Source organism: Colobus angolensis, unplaced genomic scaffold, assembly GCF_000951035.1.
Source record: "Colobus angolensis palliatus isolate OR3802 unplaced genomic scaffold, Cang.pa_1.0 Scaffold49, whole genome shotgun sequence".
Lineage (NCBI taxonomy): Eukaryota > Metazoa > Chordata > Mammalia > Primates > Cercopithecidae > Colobus > Colobus angolensis.
Window position 1 is genome coordinate 1,903,275 of NW_012118376.1, and position 13,452 is coordinate 1,916,726.

General features: G+C 42.7%; 1 long non-coding RNA gene across 1 annotated transcript in view; it reads right to left on the reverse strand.

Annotated features, from left to right (window-relative positions):
* Nucleotides 1–265, reverse strand: part of LOC105524097 — an 84,360-nt gene extending 84,095 nt beyond the window's left edge. Inside the window, exon 1 of the long non-coding RNA XR_001003697.1 lies at nucleotides 91–265. This is a non-coding gene — a long non-coding RNA (uncharacterized LOC105524097). The remainder of the gene's footprint in view (nucleotides 1–90) is intronic.
* Nucleotides 266–13,452: the final 13,187 nt, after the last annotated feature.

Consider the following 13,452-nt stretch of genomic DNA (forward strand, 5'->3'; position numbering starts at 1 on the left):
GCTGTTTCTTTCCTGTATCCCATTCTCAGCTCAGTGGCTCCCTTCCATTTCCACTCTCTGCCCTCTGCTCTCATTAGCATCAACAATTACCTCCATGTGGTCCCAGCTGCTTTTATCTCTCTTCGTGAGATAAACCCCTCTCCTTCACAAGCATCCAATTTTTCTTTGCCTGTGACACCTCACTCTTCTGGGTTTCTCCATGACTCCGTCTTCTGTTCAGAGGTCTGGACTCAGCCCTGGGACTCCTCTCCGTGTTTTCTCTCCCTAGGTAATCTCACCAGCCCACCACTTTCATACCACCTGTGCCGAGTTCTCCCAAGTGTGTATCTAAGCTCCTAACTCCTGCATCCAATGATGTCCTCCTACTGGATGCCTCAGAGGCAACTCAATTGCAAACTGGTCAGACCTGAACTCTTCTGATCCCCCCAAATATCAGCAAACCAATTCAGACACCCTGAAACATGAGAGTCCCATTTCCCTTTCTCACTCTGTATATACACTTGATCCGTATGTCCTATCAGTTCTACTCCTAAAACATCTCACAGTTTTACTCGGGTCTCTCAATTCGCTGCCACCACCTAAGTCCAAGTCACCCGCATCCTACACCAGGACCACTGCAGTAGCCTCACAGCTGGTCTCCTCACTTCTACTTTTGCCCTCGTTACACTGAATCCGTTCTTAAGTGGCACCCATTCTTCTATTTAGCAGTAGAGAGATGTGTTAGGACCTAAGTTCGACCATATGATTTATCTGCTAAAAACTTATAAATTGCAATTGCAATTGGAATGCCTATAGGAAGTTGGTCCTGGCCAAGCTCCCATCACTTATGTGTCTCCAGTTTCCCTGCGGTGGCCCCTAACATCATTTCAATTCTAAGCTCTCTCTCACCACGGGGCCTCCACAAGGTTGATCCCTCTGTCTGAAATGCTCCTTCTCCCACTTTTGGCCTGACTTCTACCAATTTTTCTCAGGTTTCAGTGTAGATAACACTTCTTCATGGAGACTTTCCCCAGCCTCCCAATCTAAATGAGATCCTCCAATTAGGCTATCTCTTAGTTCCTCGTCTTTCCTTTGTTTAATTTATTGTAACTTATCAATATTGTGTGTATTTAACTATTGACTGCCTTGTCCCCATAGGTTCCATGATCAGGGATTATGCCTGTCTCACCATTACGGCCTGGGGCATAGGTCTGTGTCTGCCGCCTGGCAGTGCTCTGTCTCTAGCTGTTAAAGAATGTGTACTAGTCAGGTCAGAACCGCCTGCTGAACATCACATGAGAGAAAAATGGGAGGCTGTCCCTACAAATAAGAACACTTAATTAATCATCTGAGCATTTTAGGTAGTGCTATTCTTTTCCTACCATACCATAAAATGAATTCTTATACCCTTTGTAATTATCAAGCTCAGATGACAAAGTTCCTGAAAACCAAGTGTTCTCTTAATTATTAAATGTGCTACTATGTCCTCGCTGGGTGGACAGATTTGCAAGAACTTGAAAATGGGCGGCAGGGCAAGGTGTCTCACATCTGTAATCCCAGCACTTTGGGAGGCTGAAGTGGGTGGGTCATGAGGTCAGGAGTTCGAGACCAGCCTCACCTCTATGCCTCTACGGAAAATACAAAAATTATCTGAGCGTGGTGGCATGCACCTGTGTTCTCAGCTACTTAGGAGGCTGAGGCAGGAGAATCGCTTGAACCCGGGAGGCAGAGGTTGCAATGAGCTGAGATCTCACCATTGCACTCCAACCTGGTCAACAGAGTGAGATTCTGTCAAAAAAAAAGAGAAAGAACGAGAGAAAGAAAGAAAGAAAAGGAAGGAGGGAGGGAGGAAAGAAGGGAGGGAAAGAGAGGGAGGAAGGAAAGAAGGAAGGGAGGGAGGGCGGAAGGAAAGAAGGAAGGAAGGAAGGAAAGAGGGAAGGAAGGAAGGAAGGAATGAAGAACGGAAGGAAGGAAAGAAAGAAGGAAGGAAAGGAGGAAGGAAGGAAAGAAGGAAGGAAGGAAAGAGGAAAGGAAGGAAAGAGGGAAGGAAAGAAGGAAGGAAAGAAGGAAGGAAGGAAGGAAAGAAGGAAGGAAGGAAGGAAAGAAGGAAGGAATGAAGGAAATAGGGAAAGAAGGAAGCAAGGAAAGAAGGAAGGAAGGAAAGAAGGAAGGAGGGAAAGAAGGAAGGAGGGAAAGAAGGAAGGAAGGAAAGAAGGAAGGAAGGAAGGAAATGGGCTAGTGGATCAGCACTTGCTGAGCAACTACCACTGAGCTGCAGAGGCAGATTCTGCAAGGGCACAAGGCCTGGCCCCAGTTCTCGGGGCATGATCAGCATAGGCAGAAAGCAGAGTAACGTTACATAAAACAATATGTGCAGGACAAGTTGTCAGCCCTAAATCGTATAATGTACTCATCCTGTACAAATATCTGCAGTGCACAGTAATTGCCTTCCTGTGTGGGCTGGTGAGGTAGCATGTTAAAGAGCTAGGCACAAGTTGGGGCTCCAATCCTGTATTTGTGAGACTTTGGGCAAGCCACTTTATCTCCCTGAGCCTCAGCTTTCTCTTCTGTACAATGAATATAATAATAGCTCCCCTTCCTGCTTCATAGAAAAGGGAAGGACAATCACCTTTTATTAAGTCTCTTCTTCATGTCAGGTCCTGTAATAGACATGTTAATGTAAGGCTCCGGGCAGGGTGCAGTGGCTCATGCCTGGAATCCTAGCACTTTGGGAGGCTGAGACAGGAGGATCGTCTGAACTCAGGAGTTTGAGACCAGCCTGGGCAACAAAGCGGGACGCCATTGCTTAAAATAAAAAACAAAAAAGAAAAGAAAAAACCCATAAGGCTCTCATCACACTCTTTCAACAATCCTGAGAAGCTGGCATCACTCATATTTTACAAATAAAATGATGGATGCTCCAGGAGGTGAAGTAATGTATCTAAGCTCACAGCTGCTAAGAAACAGACCCACAATGAGAACGCCAGTCTGACACCAAAGTTTATGCTCTTTCTTCTCCTGTAAATGTGAGGCTTGTTAACTAGAAAGTGTGATACAGATATAAGTATCATTCTATGAAAATGCAGCTCAATCACAGTTAGAAAACTGAGTTTTATCCATTCATTCACAAATAACATTGAATGCCTTTACTGTGCTTTGTGTACTGTGCCAGATAACTCTCGGTATTTTCAGAAGCGACGACTTAAGAGAAAAAGTAAAACGACAATGATCTTTTCATCCTTTCTCAAAAACTTTTGTCGTTGGATTCCTGTAACTAATGTGATTCTCCATAAACTCAAGCAGTGATTTTCTGGTTTTAAAATTTCCACCCTCTTTTTTTTAAAGGAACATATCTATTATATGAAGTGGGAGACACCTGTATGGGAGGCACATTTACGAGTAAACTGTGAGCTGCTGTCACAAGCAGTTAAAAGTAAAATGCCTTTGTCAAAGCAAGTTAACAAAGTCTATTGTGTGACATGGAATCTTTGACACATTCATCGTGCTGGTGTGGACTATCTCAAAACTCAGAGCTGGTGGACTCTAGCCAGCTTCCTTATCATGTGTACAAATGAGTCTGTTTCCACGAGGACCCGCATCATCCTCTCTGCGCTGTTGGCTTTCATTGGAGATGACCTCACAGACCTGCTTCCAAGTATGTGGGACCTGAAATCTAGCAAAGGTAATAGATTTGTTCTGGTGCAGAATCGGAGAGGTGACCATCTATCTCAAGCCCTCATTAGCAGAGGAGGATGCAGGAGCCACGGGGTTAAGAGAGAGGGCAAGGCCATGGAGCTTATACAGCGGCACAGCCAGTTTTAGGATAAAGGTCCTGTGACTCTCAACTCAGTGCTCCTTCCTCCTTGTGACCAAGAGTACTATTGTAGACATGACTGAAGCTCTCTAAGATTTCCGGTTCACTTCTTCCTCCAGGCATATGGGAGGACTGGCTTTAAGTCAGGTGTGGCCATATGACTCACCTTGGCCAGTGAAAGGTGAGGGGGGCCTGTAACCCCGGCACTTTGAGAGGCCTAGGCAGGCAGATCACTTGAGGCCAAGAGTTCAAGACCAGCCTGGCCAACATGGCGAAACCCCATCTCTACTAAAAAAACAAAACTTAGCCGAGCGTGGTGGTGCATGCTTGTAGTCCCAGTCACTTGGGAGGCTGAGGCATGAGAATCATTTGAACTCAGGAGGTGGAGGTTGCAGTGAGTCAAGATCATGCCACTGCACTACTCCAGCCTGGGTGACAGAGCAAGACAAGACTCTGTCTCCAAAAACAAACAAAAAAAAGTTAAGGGGATTTATGTCACTTCTGGGCAAGCACATTTAAGAGCCATATTGTAACTTTTTGTGCCCTCTTTCTGTGCGATGGTGGATCCTGAAGCATTGTACTGTGATGTTGACTTAAGATCTAATAATGAGGTGGTGGAGTCTCTGTCTGCCTGAGTCCCTGAATGACTAGGATTAGTAGAGCCTCCTGGCCAATCTGCTTCGGGTGTGTCACATGAATAAGACTTGTTTCATGGTGTAACTAGTTAACTAGTTCATCCTGACTATTGCTAGCGCCCACTGTGACAGGATGGACCAAGGTGCAGAGTAGTGTTTGTGACTATGGCAAAGAGGAGAGCTAAATAACACTCAGAATAAGCTGGCCCAGCGCAGTGGCTCACGCCTGTAATCCCAGCACTTTGGGAGGCCAAGGTGGACGGATTACTTGAGGTCAGGAGTTTGACAACAGGCTGACCAACATGATGAAACCCATGTTTACTAAAAATACAAAAATCAGCCAGGCATGGTGGTGCATGCTTGTAATCCCAGCTACTTGGGAGGCTGAGGCAGGAGGATTGCTTGATCCCGGGAGGTGGAGGTTGCAGTGAGTTGAGATCATGCCACTTCATTCCAGCTTGGGCAACAGAGCAAGACTCTGTCTCAAAAAAAAAAAAAAAAAAAGGTAGGACCTCTTTCCTGTCCCCCAGGCAGCCTCCGGCAGAGTGGACTTGGAGTCAGAGAGAGTGGGGTTTCCCTCACTGACCTCTCTGAGCTAGTGATGCGATCCTGGCTGCATCAGTGAATCCTCCTATGAGGCAGCCCCTTTATCTGTGAAGCAGGGATAACAAGTTCATACTCGCAGGCCTGTTGTGAGCGTCAGTTTTCTGACAGAGGTCACGGTAGAGCTCAAAAATGTCTGTTGGGGGAAAAACATTGTTGGTTTATCCCACATGCAGAGTCCTGCCCAAAGACATAAAAAAAAAAAGAAAAGAAAAGAAAACCCTAAAATTCCTGTACAGCATTTACTCAGCCCCTCAGGCCATCTTTGAAGGAATTATGTTAAAATCTCACGGGGGCCAAGGCCAGGTGCACTGGCTCATGCCTGTAATCCCAGCACTTTGGGAGGCCGAGGTGGGTGGATTATGACGTCAGAAATTTGAGACCAACCTGGCTAACATGGTGAAACCCTGTCTCTACTAAAAATACAAAAATTACACGCATGGTGGTGCACTCCTGTAATCCCAGCTACTCAGGAGGCTGAAGCAGGAGAATCACTTGAGTCTGGGAGGTGGAGGTTGCAGTGAGCCGAAATCACACCACTGCACTCCAGCCTGGGTGACAGAGTGAGACTCCATCTCAAAAAAAAAAAAAAAAAAAAGAAAAAGAATCTCATGGGGCCTGAGAGTCTGTACATTTGGGATTCTGTGAAACTCAGGTTTCTCATAATAGATGTGAGGTATTAGAGTGGATCTTCTTCACTTTCTCAGTTCCCACTGGACATGCTTAACTGTGAGAGTAAAAAGAAGATGAAGAAGGTGGGTGATGATTGAGCAGAATTAGTATTTTTTTTTTTTTTTCTGATTAGGAGAATGTTAGAAACTGGAAGATTCTTTGTGAACCAAGCTTTTAAAAGGTACTTCATTTGAAGGGTCAGAAGCAAGATTTGGGGGTGAACTTCTTTTATTCAGAATATAGTTATTGATAAACTGTAAGGATCTCCCTATAAGAATGCCCTGATCCAGAGAAGAGTCTCTGCTCAGTTGTTTATTTACAGTGATCCCCAATATAGTCAAAATTTGTGGAAAGCATTGCAGTCATTTTTAAGACTCGATTTACCATATTAAAGAGGCAGAGGTAAGTTTTCTCGTGGTATCTTTCAAAGTGTTCATCCATGCCAAGCTTTAGAATGGGTACTTTCTTTCAATTAGGTTCTTATTCATACAGATTCATTTCCTACTGACCATATAATTATATAATTAAAGCTAACGTAGGCCATTTACACATTGTAGTTAATTTAACAGCTTTGAAATAGAATCCTTAAGGTCAAAAAAATGTGAACACCTGGAATCTAGTTAAAGTCCTAGTGGAATATATATATATATATGATAATGCTTTAACAAAACAGGTGAAGTTTGTCAGGGAGATCAGGATTTTGAGAATGTAATTTATAGCTTTCAGTTTAATTTTAAGTGGAAGAAAATGCTACAATTCCAATCTCAATCTAATTTTACAGGAAGATGGAATTTATGGAGGAAAAAGTTTGTGGGACAAAAAAGTCAAATTGTGTTTTCTAAGAAAAACGGTTTCCCAAATCATTGGCTCTCTCCCACTTAACCTTCCTTACCTTCTAATCCCCTTCCTTTCCTTTAACTCTGAATAACAGGCAGCATTAAGGTAGTTTTCAGAAAACTTAGCATTTCTAGAACTTCAGAATCCAAGATGGAAATTCCTGAATTACTAGTTCAAGTGCTTAGTTCCTAAGACCAAGCTCAGGCCCTCTAAGCTTTATTTCCCGCTTAGGCAAAGATTTAACAGAATTGCATGGCCAAGATTTCAGAAATGCCTTGAGTAAGAGAGCTGTAGCTTTTTCCTCCACAAAATCTTGAGGCCTTCATTCTGGGCCTCTAATAATAGATAATTTACTTGTTACACAAGAGAAAAAAAAATGAATTCATACTAGGAATCATTTAAATTGTTTCCCTATTTGGTAAGCCAATGGCTTTTACACAATTCAGAATACATTGAGGTGGAGGAGGGAGAAAGCTGGCTGTGACAAATCTTGAACCTTTTTAACGCATTTTAGACCTGATGTGCTGTAGAAGCTCCCTGTCATGTCCTCAGCCACACTACACAGAAAGGCCATTAAACTGAACTTGACTGCTTTGTTTTGCCAAAGAGAAGAGTACACACAAACAAAAAAATAGCCGGGCCAGGTAGTGCATAGCTGTAGTCCCAGCTACTTGGGAGGCTAAGGTGGGGGGATCACTTGAGCCCACAAGGTTGAGGCTGCAGTGAGCTGTGAGTATGCCACTGCACTCCAGCCTGGGCAACAGAGCAAGACCCTGTCTCAAAAAGCAAAGCAAAACAAAACAACAACAAAAGAGTACTCATCGACACTGCAGGGCTCCCAACTAGACGAGATGTGGGGCTGTGAGGGACTAGGGCGAAGGGGCAGTGTGTTGCTCCCATTCCTAGGCAGAGCATAAAACATGGATCACAGGCATGATTGCTTTGGAGAGCAGCTCCAAGGGAAACTGCTAGGAGACACTGTGCAGATCTGTAGCATGTGGCCATCACGGTGTCAGGATGGGTATTAAAATGTAATTCCTGTAAATGAGAGCCAATTTTGATGCGTTCACAGGAGGACCTGATCCGAACACTCAAGCTAACCCATTACCCTGTACAATGTAGACATACAGGCTGAAATTTTAGTCAAATAAAGCTAAGCTGCCTTACTTGCTGTCATAGGAAAACAAACAAACAAACAAACAAAAAAACGAGAGTGGCTAAAATGTTATTCTCCCTATGCCTGTATAAAATATCAACAAAACCAAGTTGTCTTTGTTTGAATAGTTTAGATACAGTTTCACTTTCAGATACCGTCCACTAAGTCCTTTACAAAGCAGATTAAGTTGGCCTTGGTTGATCAAGCGAAATTGCAGATCCACCTTTAGTACTCAATTAGCCAGGGGTTATAGCTCCAAGAATACACAGACATATGGATCAGACATGGGGACTTAAACTTGAATTGGGAGCTCGAAAGGATTTAAAGCCAACTCTATCTCCTGCAAATGTCTGAGGAAGGGCGTGTGGCCAGAAAGGGATAGTCTCTAGAAGCCCTGGATATTTGACCAGCCTCTTCTTGTGAGATTGTGACTCAGTTCTCTGGGGGAAGAAAAAGAAAAAAGAGGCATAATGCCTGTTACTAAGGAAAATGCCAAAATCATGGCTGGTAGGTGAGCTCTCAGAGCGCGTAGCTTGGTTTCCTGACATGGATCTTCTGCAATTAAGTTGAATTTGGTTGATCAAGCAAAGTTGCTGATCATTCTCTTCCTACCAGGACAAAACAGTAGTCATAATCTCTACTATTTGTTTAGTGCTTTAATTATTTGATGAAGGGCTTTCTGGTAACTGTCTCTCTTAATTCCCGTGACAACCCCCGCAATGCCAGGAATGATCATCAGGGCCAAAGCCTGGGGTTTTCAGAGAGAAAGAAAGTGGGTCCCGAGACACACAGGGAATCACCTGGGTCCTCAGACTTCAGAGTTGGTGCTCCCTTTCAAGTCAACTTGACCCTCTCAAGCCTTCATCCAACAATGTCCTCACTAAATAATTCTAACTCAGAGGGTGCTGTGGTGAAAGCCTTCCTCCACATTTTACTATTTTTCTTTATTGACAGTCTTGGCAGCTTTCCATCATGATTTTCTAAATGTATTTCAACGAACAAAGCTCACACGAACTCTTCTGTAGAATAAAGTAAGTGGTGATGTTGATGATGATTTTTCAGCACTTATTTGGGGGACAAATATATTGGTTGCAGGAGCATCCTTCTAATTATTTGGCTGTTGGATACAGAAACTCTCTTGCCAGTGAATGCACTGGGGTATTAGCGTGTGGAGTTGTTGCCCATGGCAGAGGATGTCTGAGACTGGTTAGTTGGTTGACCAGGATGATAGGGAAAGACCATGGTTAGCATGGAAAGTAATGTTATGATGATTTGATGTATTTTCCTACTTTACAATTCTTATCTCATCAGTCCATCTAACAGTGGGCTTCAAAGCTGTATTTGGTGGCCTCCCTTGACTGCAGTGTGTATACCTGCACATTTTGAAAGAAGAGGTTAAGGTAGAAAGCAGGACACCCCAGGTCCACTCTCCCATCGAACAGGTCTTCCCACTACAGTCTCCCTGACACTGCCCATGGGAGGAGATGGAGAGGAGCCTCTGAACAGGCCCTGTCTTCAAACTCACACGCGGTTACAGTGCCTCTCACAGAAGCCAGCTTAGCACTAGATGGGCAAGCACCTCACACCCGCTGAGGCAGACTGGATACAGTTAGCATGATTGTTGCTTCTAATGGGCTAATGTTAATCCTGGGTCCAGGAGAGGCAAAACCATTTCTCTGGATTTTCCTGTGCTTATTTCCTCACTGCCACCACCACCACCAGCAGCAAGCCCCATCCCTCTGCAGTTTGTCATCATCTTGTTACCATAAAAATCACATCTCAGTCTGGGCTGCAGGGCTCAGAAAATGTACAAGCACCACGTTAAATGTTATGATGTGAAACATCATTTATTTCTTCAACAATTCAGTCCAGAGCTGGGGCCATGGTTTTGCAAAATTTGTTTTTCTCCCTCATTCTTTTCTTCTCCTAAATCTCTTTCTCTCGCTCTCTTTTTCCTATTGACCACTTGTTAAATCTTTTTGTTTGTTTCCCCCCTTTCTCCTGGGACCCTCCGACAGGCAGCCTTGCCAGATTCATTTTCTGATCAAAGCTGTTTGATTTGGTCAATTTTGCCACATTGGAGACGTTCTCTATTACAGAGATAAATAGCTTTGGGCTAACTGTCAACGAAAACTTGTAAGCTAATAAATTATTCCAATTTCTTCCCGCGGATTTCTCTGGAGACAGCCCTAGGAAATACACTTTTTGATTAGTAAATTTCTCTGTGTGTGTGTCTGGACATTCAAATGTGTCGGCTTTGATTAGCACCATTGCTTTTCAAGTCGACATTGGCTGAGGGGCTGTCAGTTGCAGGCAGCCCTGATGCATAATGCATCAACTGGGCCCAGAAACAGGAGCCTCTTCCAAGGCTGGAAAGGCGGGAAAATTGCCCTAACAACCCCACTGGCCCACTCTGCACCAAAGGGAGCTCAACTTGAAAGTCTTGACAAGACTTGCTTCGGCTGCAGTGGAAGCCACCCACGCAGGGCTGGAGAGACCACGACCCCGGGCCTGCCAAGAACCAAAGCCGCTGCTCCATCTGCTCCACCACCACCTCCCCCTCCCACAGTTTCACCCCTGCATCCTCACCCGTACACTCCACTCCATCATCCTAGAGTCCCCGGGCAAAGGCCAGCCCCTTCTGGGCAGGCCTAGATTTCCCTTTGCCTCCCCTTGGATTCCGGTTTGCCGTTTGTCTAGTTAAGGGCCCTTGGGTTGTTATAGAAACAATATTTTGGCTATAACAAATCAATCGGTGCGTGTGAACACAAACATACAGATCATTTATCAACTGCAAAATACCCTAAATTATGACCTTTCTAAAACCTATCAGAAGGGCGAGTAAATGCATAACGTAAATTAAAGTTTGAAGGGTCAGCGGTTTTTACTTTCACTATTCATCTTTCTTTCACCTTATAGGTTTAAGAACAAGAGGGCTGTGTAATTACATTTCAATGGGGTGCAGCGGTTCATTATTCCCGGCTATACCAATCTGCTGCAACATTTCCAATGCAGTCAGGTACATTTTAGCAGATATTAGTTGGTATAAGACCATACTTGATCTTTGGGACTGATAACATCTTTTAATGCATAACAGTGCTATCATCTCAATTTAGAAAAGGCTAAAAGGCTGAGGATTTTTTCTCAGATCAATACAGTTGTTCATATTTTATAAACGTGGTAAAGCCTATCTGGTAATTCTTCCCAGATATGATTTGCCCTTTGCCTCCCAGTTGCTCCCTGTCTCTGATTATCATTTCCCAAAGTCCCCACCACCCCATGTGGTAGGAGACAACATTTTGTGCTGGAGCCCACTGCACTGATGGAAATGGGTAGCTTCCAACAGAAAATCCTTCTTTTGCCAATGATCTGGTTCCGGTGGTGACGGGGCGGCGCTGCTGAGCACAAGGGCTCTGAAGTTCCAGCTCAGCCCTGAAGTTTGGTGATAGCAGCCATTGCGTTCTTTCTACCTGTGGAGCCAGCAAGCACCTTCAGAAACAATTGATGTACTCTGCCCCAGAATATGCAGCCACAGTGGAGTCAGCAGAGTGAGATGAAGGGGACCTCTTGTATCTTGAAGAAATCCTGTAGAATAGAACAAACCTTAAATGTCTTCTTCAAGCAAAGAAGCCAGCCCCAGAGTAATAAATAAAGTTGAAGCCCATTTAAAATTTTACATATATATGTGTGTGTATATATATATTATATGTGTAAGAATGTAGGTATACATACATGTGTCTGTGTGTACATAAATGAAAATGTATGTAAATTTCCTAATAAAGGCTGGAAAATACACATTAAATGGCAAAGTAGTTAACCCTGGGGAGAGGAATGAAGGAGGATAACTTACATTTTGCAAAAATATTTTACCCATAAGATTGCATTCATATTTTACTTGTGTAAAGAGAGAGATAGAAGGAAGGAAGGAGCAGGAAGGAAGAAGAAAGAAAAGAAGAAGGAAGGAAGGAGCAGGAAGGAAGGAGAAAGAACAGGAAGGAAGGAAGGAAGGAAAAGAAAGAAAGAAGTAGGGAAGAAAGGAAGGAAGGAAAGAAGGAGGAAGGGACTTCTTTTTAAAATTTTTAAAATTACAAAACACAAAATTTACTATCGTAACCATTTTTAAGTGTACAATTCATTAGTGTTAACTATATTCACATTGTTGTACAACTAATCTCCAGAACTTTCATCTTGCAGAACTGAAACTCTATTGTCATTAAATAACAACTCCCCATTGCCACCTTGCCTCTTCTGTCCAGATGCTGGCAACTACCGTTCTATTTTCTGTCCCTATTAATGAGTCTGACTACTCTAAATACCTCTTGTAAGTGGAATCATGCAGGATTTGTCTTTTTGTGACTGGTTTGTTTCACTTAGCATAACGTCCTCACAAGCTTCATCCATGTTGTAGCATGTGCCAGAATGTCCTTCCTTTTTAAGGCTAAATAATATTCCATTATATTATTTTATATGTAAGGAATATTATATATTATTATATATTGTATTTCTGTATAAGGCATGTATATATTCCCTTCTAAAGCTATATAATATTCCATTATTAATGGAATATAATTATAGTCTATTAATTATGGAATATTCCATTATGCCATTTGTCTAGTTAAGGGCCCTTAACTAGACAAATAGTTAAGGAACTAATAATTCCAATTATGATTCCATATTATTGGCTCCAAATAATATTCTATTATTTATGGGATATAATTATGTTCCATTAATTATAGCATATAATTACAATATGATGGAATATTTTTTAGCCTTAAATATATATATATATGTTCCTCATATAAATATAAACACACATTTGTTTATATATATTTATTCTGTTTTTATGGTTAAATAATAGATAAACACACATTTTGTTTATCTCTCTATCCATCCATGGATACCTGAGTTGCTTACCCCTCTTGGCTATTGTGAGTAATGCTGCTATCAGCACAGCTGTACAAATATCTCTCCAAGATTCTGCTTTGAATTCTTTGGACACATACCCAGAAGTAGAATTGCTGGATCATATATTAATTGTACTTTTAATTTTTTGAGGAAAGAACTTTCTGAAAATAATTTTTTTTTTAAAAAAGTTTACTATCGTCCTAAGCTCACATAGGATTTAGGACCTAACCACTACAGCTCTGTAGAGAACATAGCTAAGTATGGGGAGGGCCAACCCTTATCTTTGCTTGATTAGGAGAGAGTCCTGAGACTGTAAGAGGCGTTAAGGAGCCTCCTGGGCCAGCCACTCTTAGCCCTGCCTTATGTTAAACTGAGACTTCTTAGTGGATTCATTGCTTGGGCTCCCTGTATTCCTTCAAGGCAGATCAAGAATGAGAAGTTAGATAACTCTGTTAAAAGCATGCTCTGAGTTACTGGGTATCCGAGCTCCAGGGCACAAATTGATCCAAGGCAAAGACCACTAGATCATGCTACTTCCAGCCTGTGCAAAGTGGCTACCAAATGGCTATTTTCTAAATGTGTGATGTTTCTGTAACCTTGGCCAAGGGCTTTCAAGCCTACAGAATCGTGCAAGTAGACAGAAGTAAGAGCACCTTTTCTCATGTTAACGTTAATTTTATTTTCAGAAATGAGTCAGGCCTGTATCCGCCTGTTGAGAAAAGCTATTTTCCAAAGTAGTGTCTGTGCTTGGCATGACCTTAGGTGGGTCATGGACTTGCTCTGTGTTCACTTTTGCAAGAAACTTTTTAGGAAAGATTGTAAAACACTTTGAAAGCTAGCAACATTTGTGT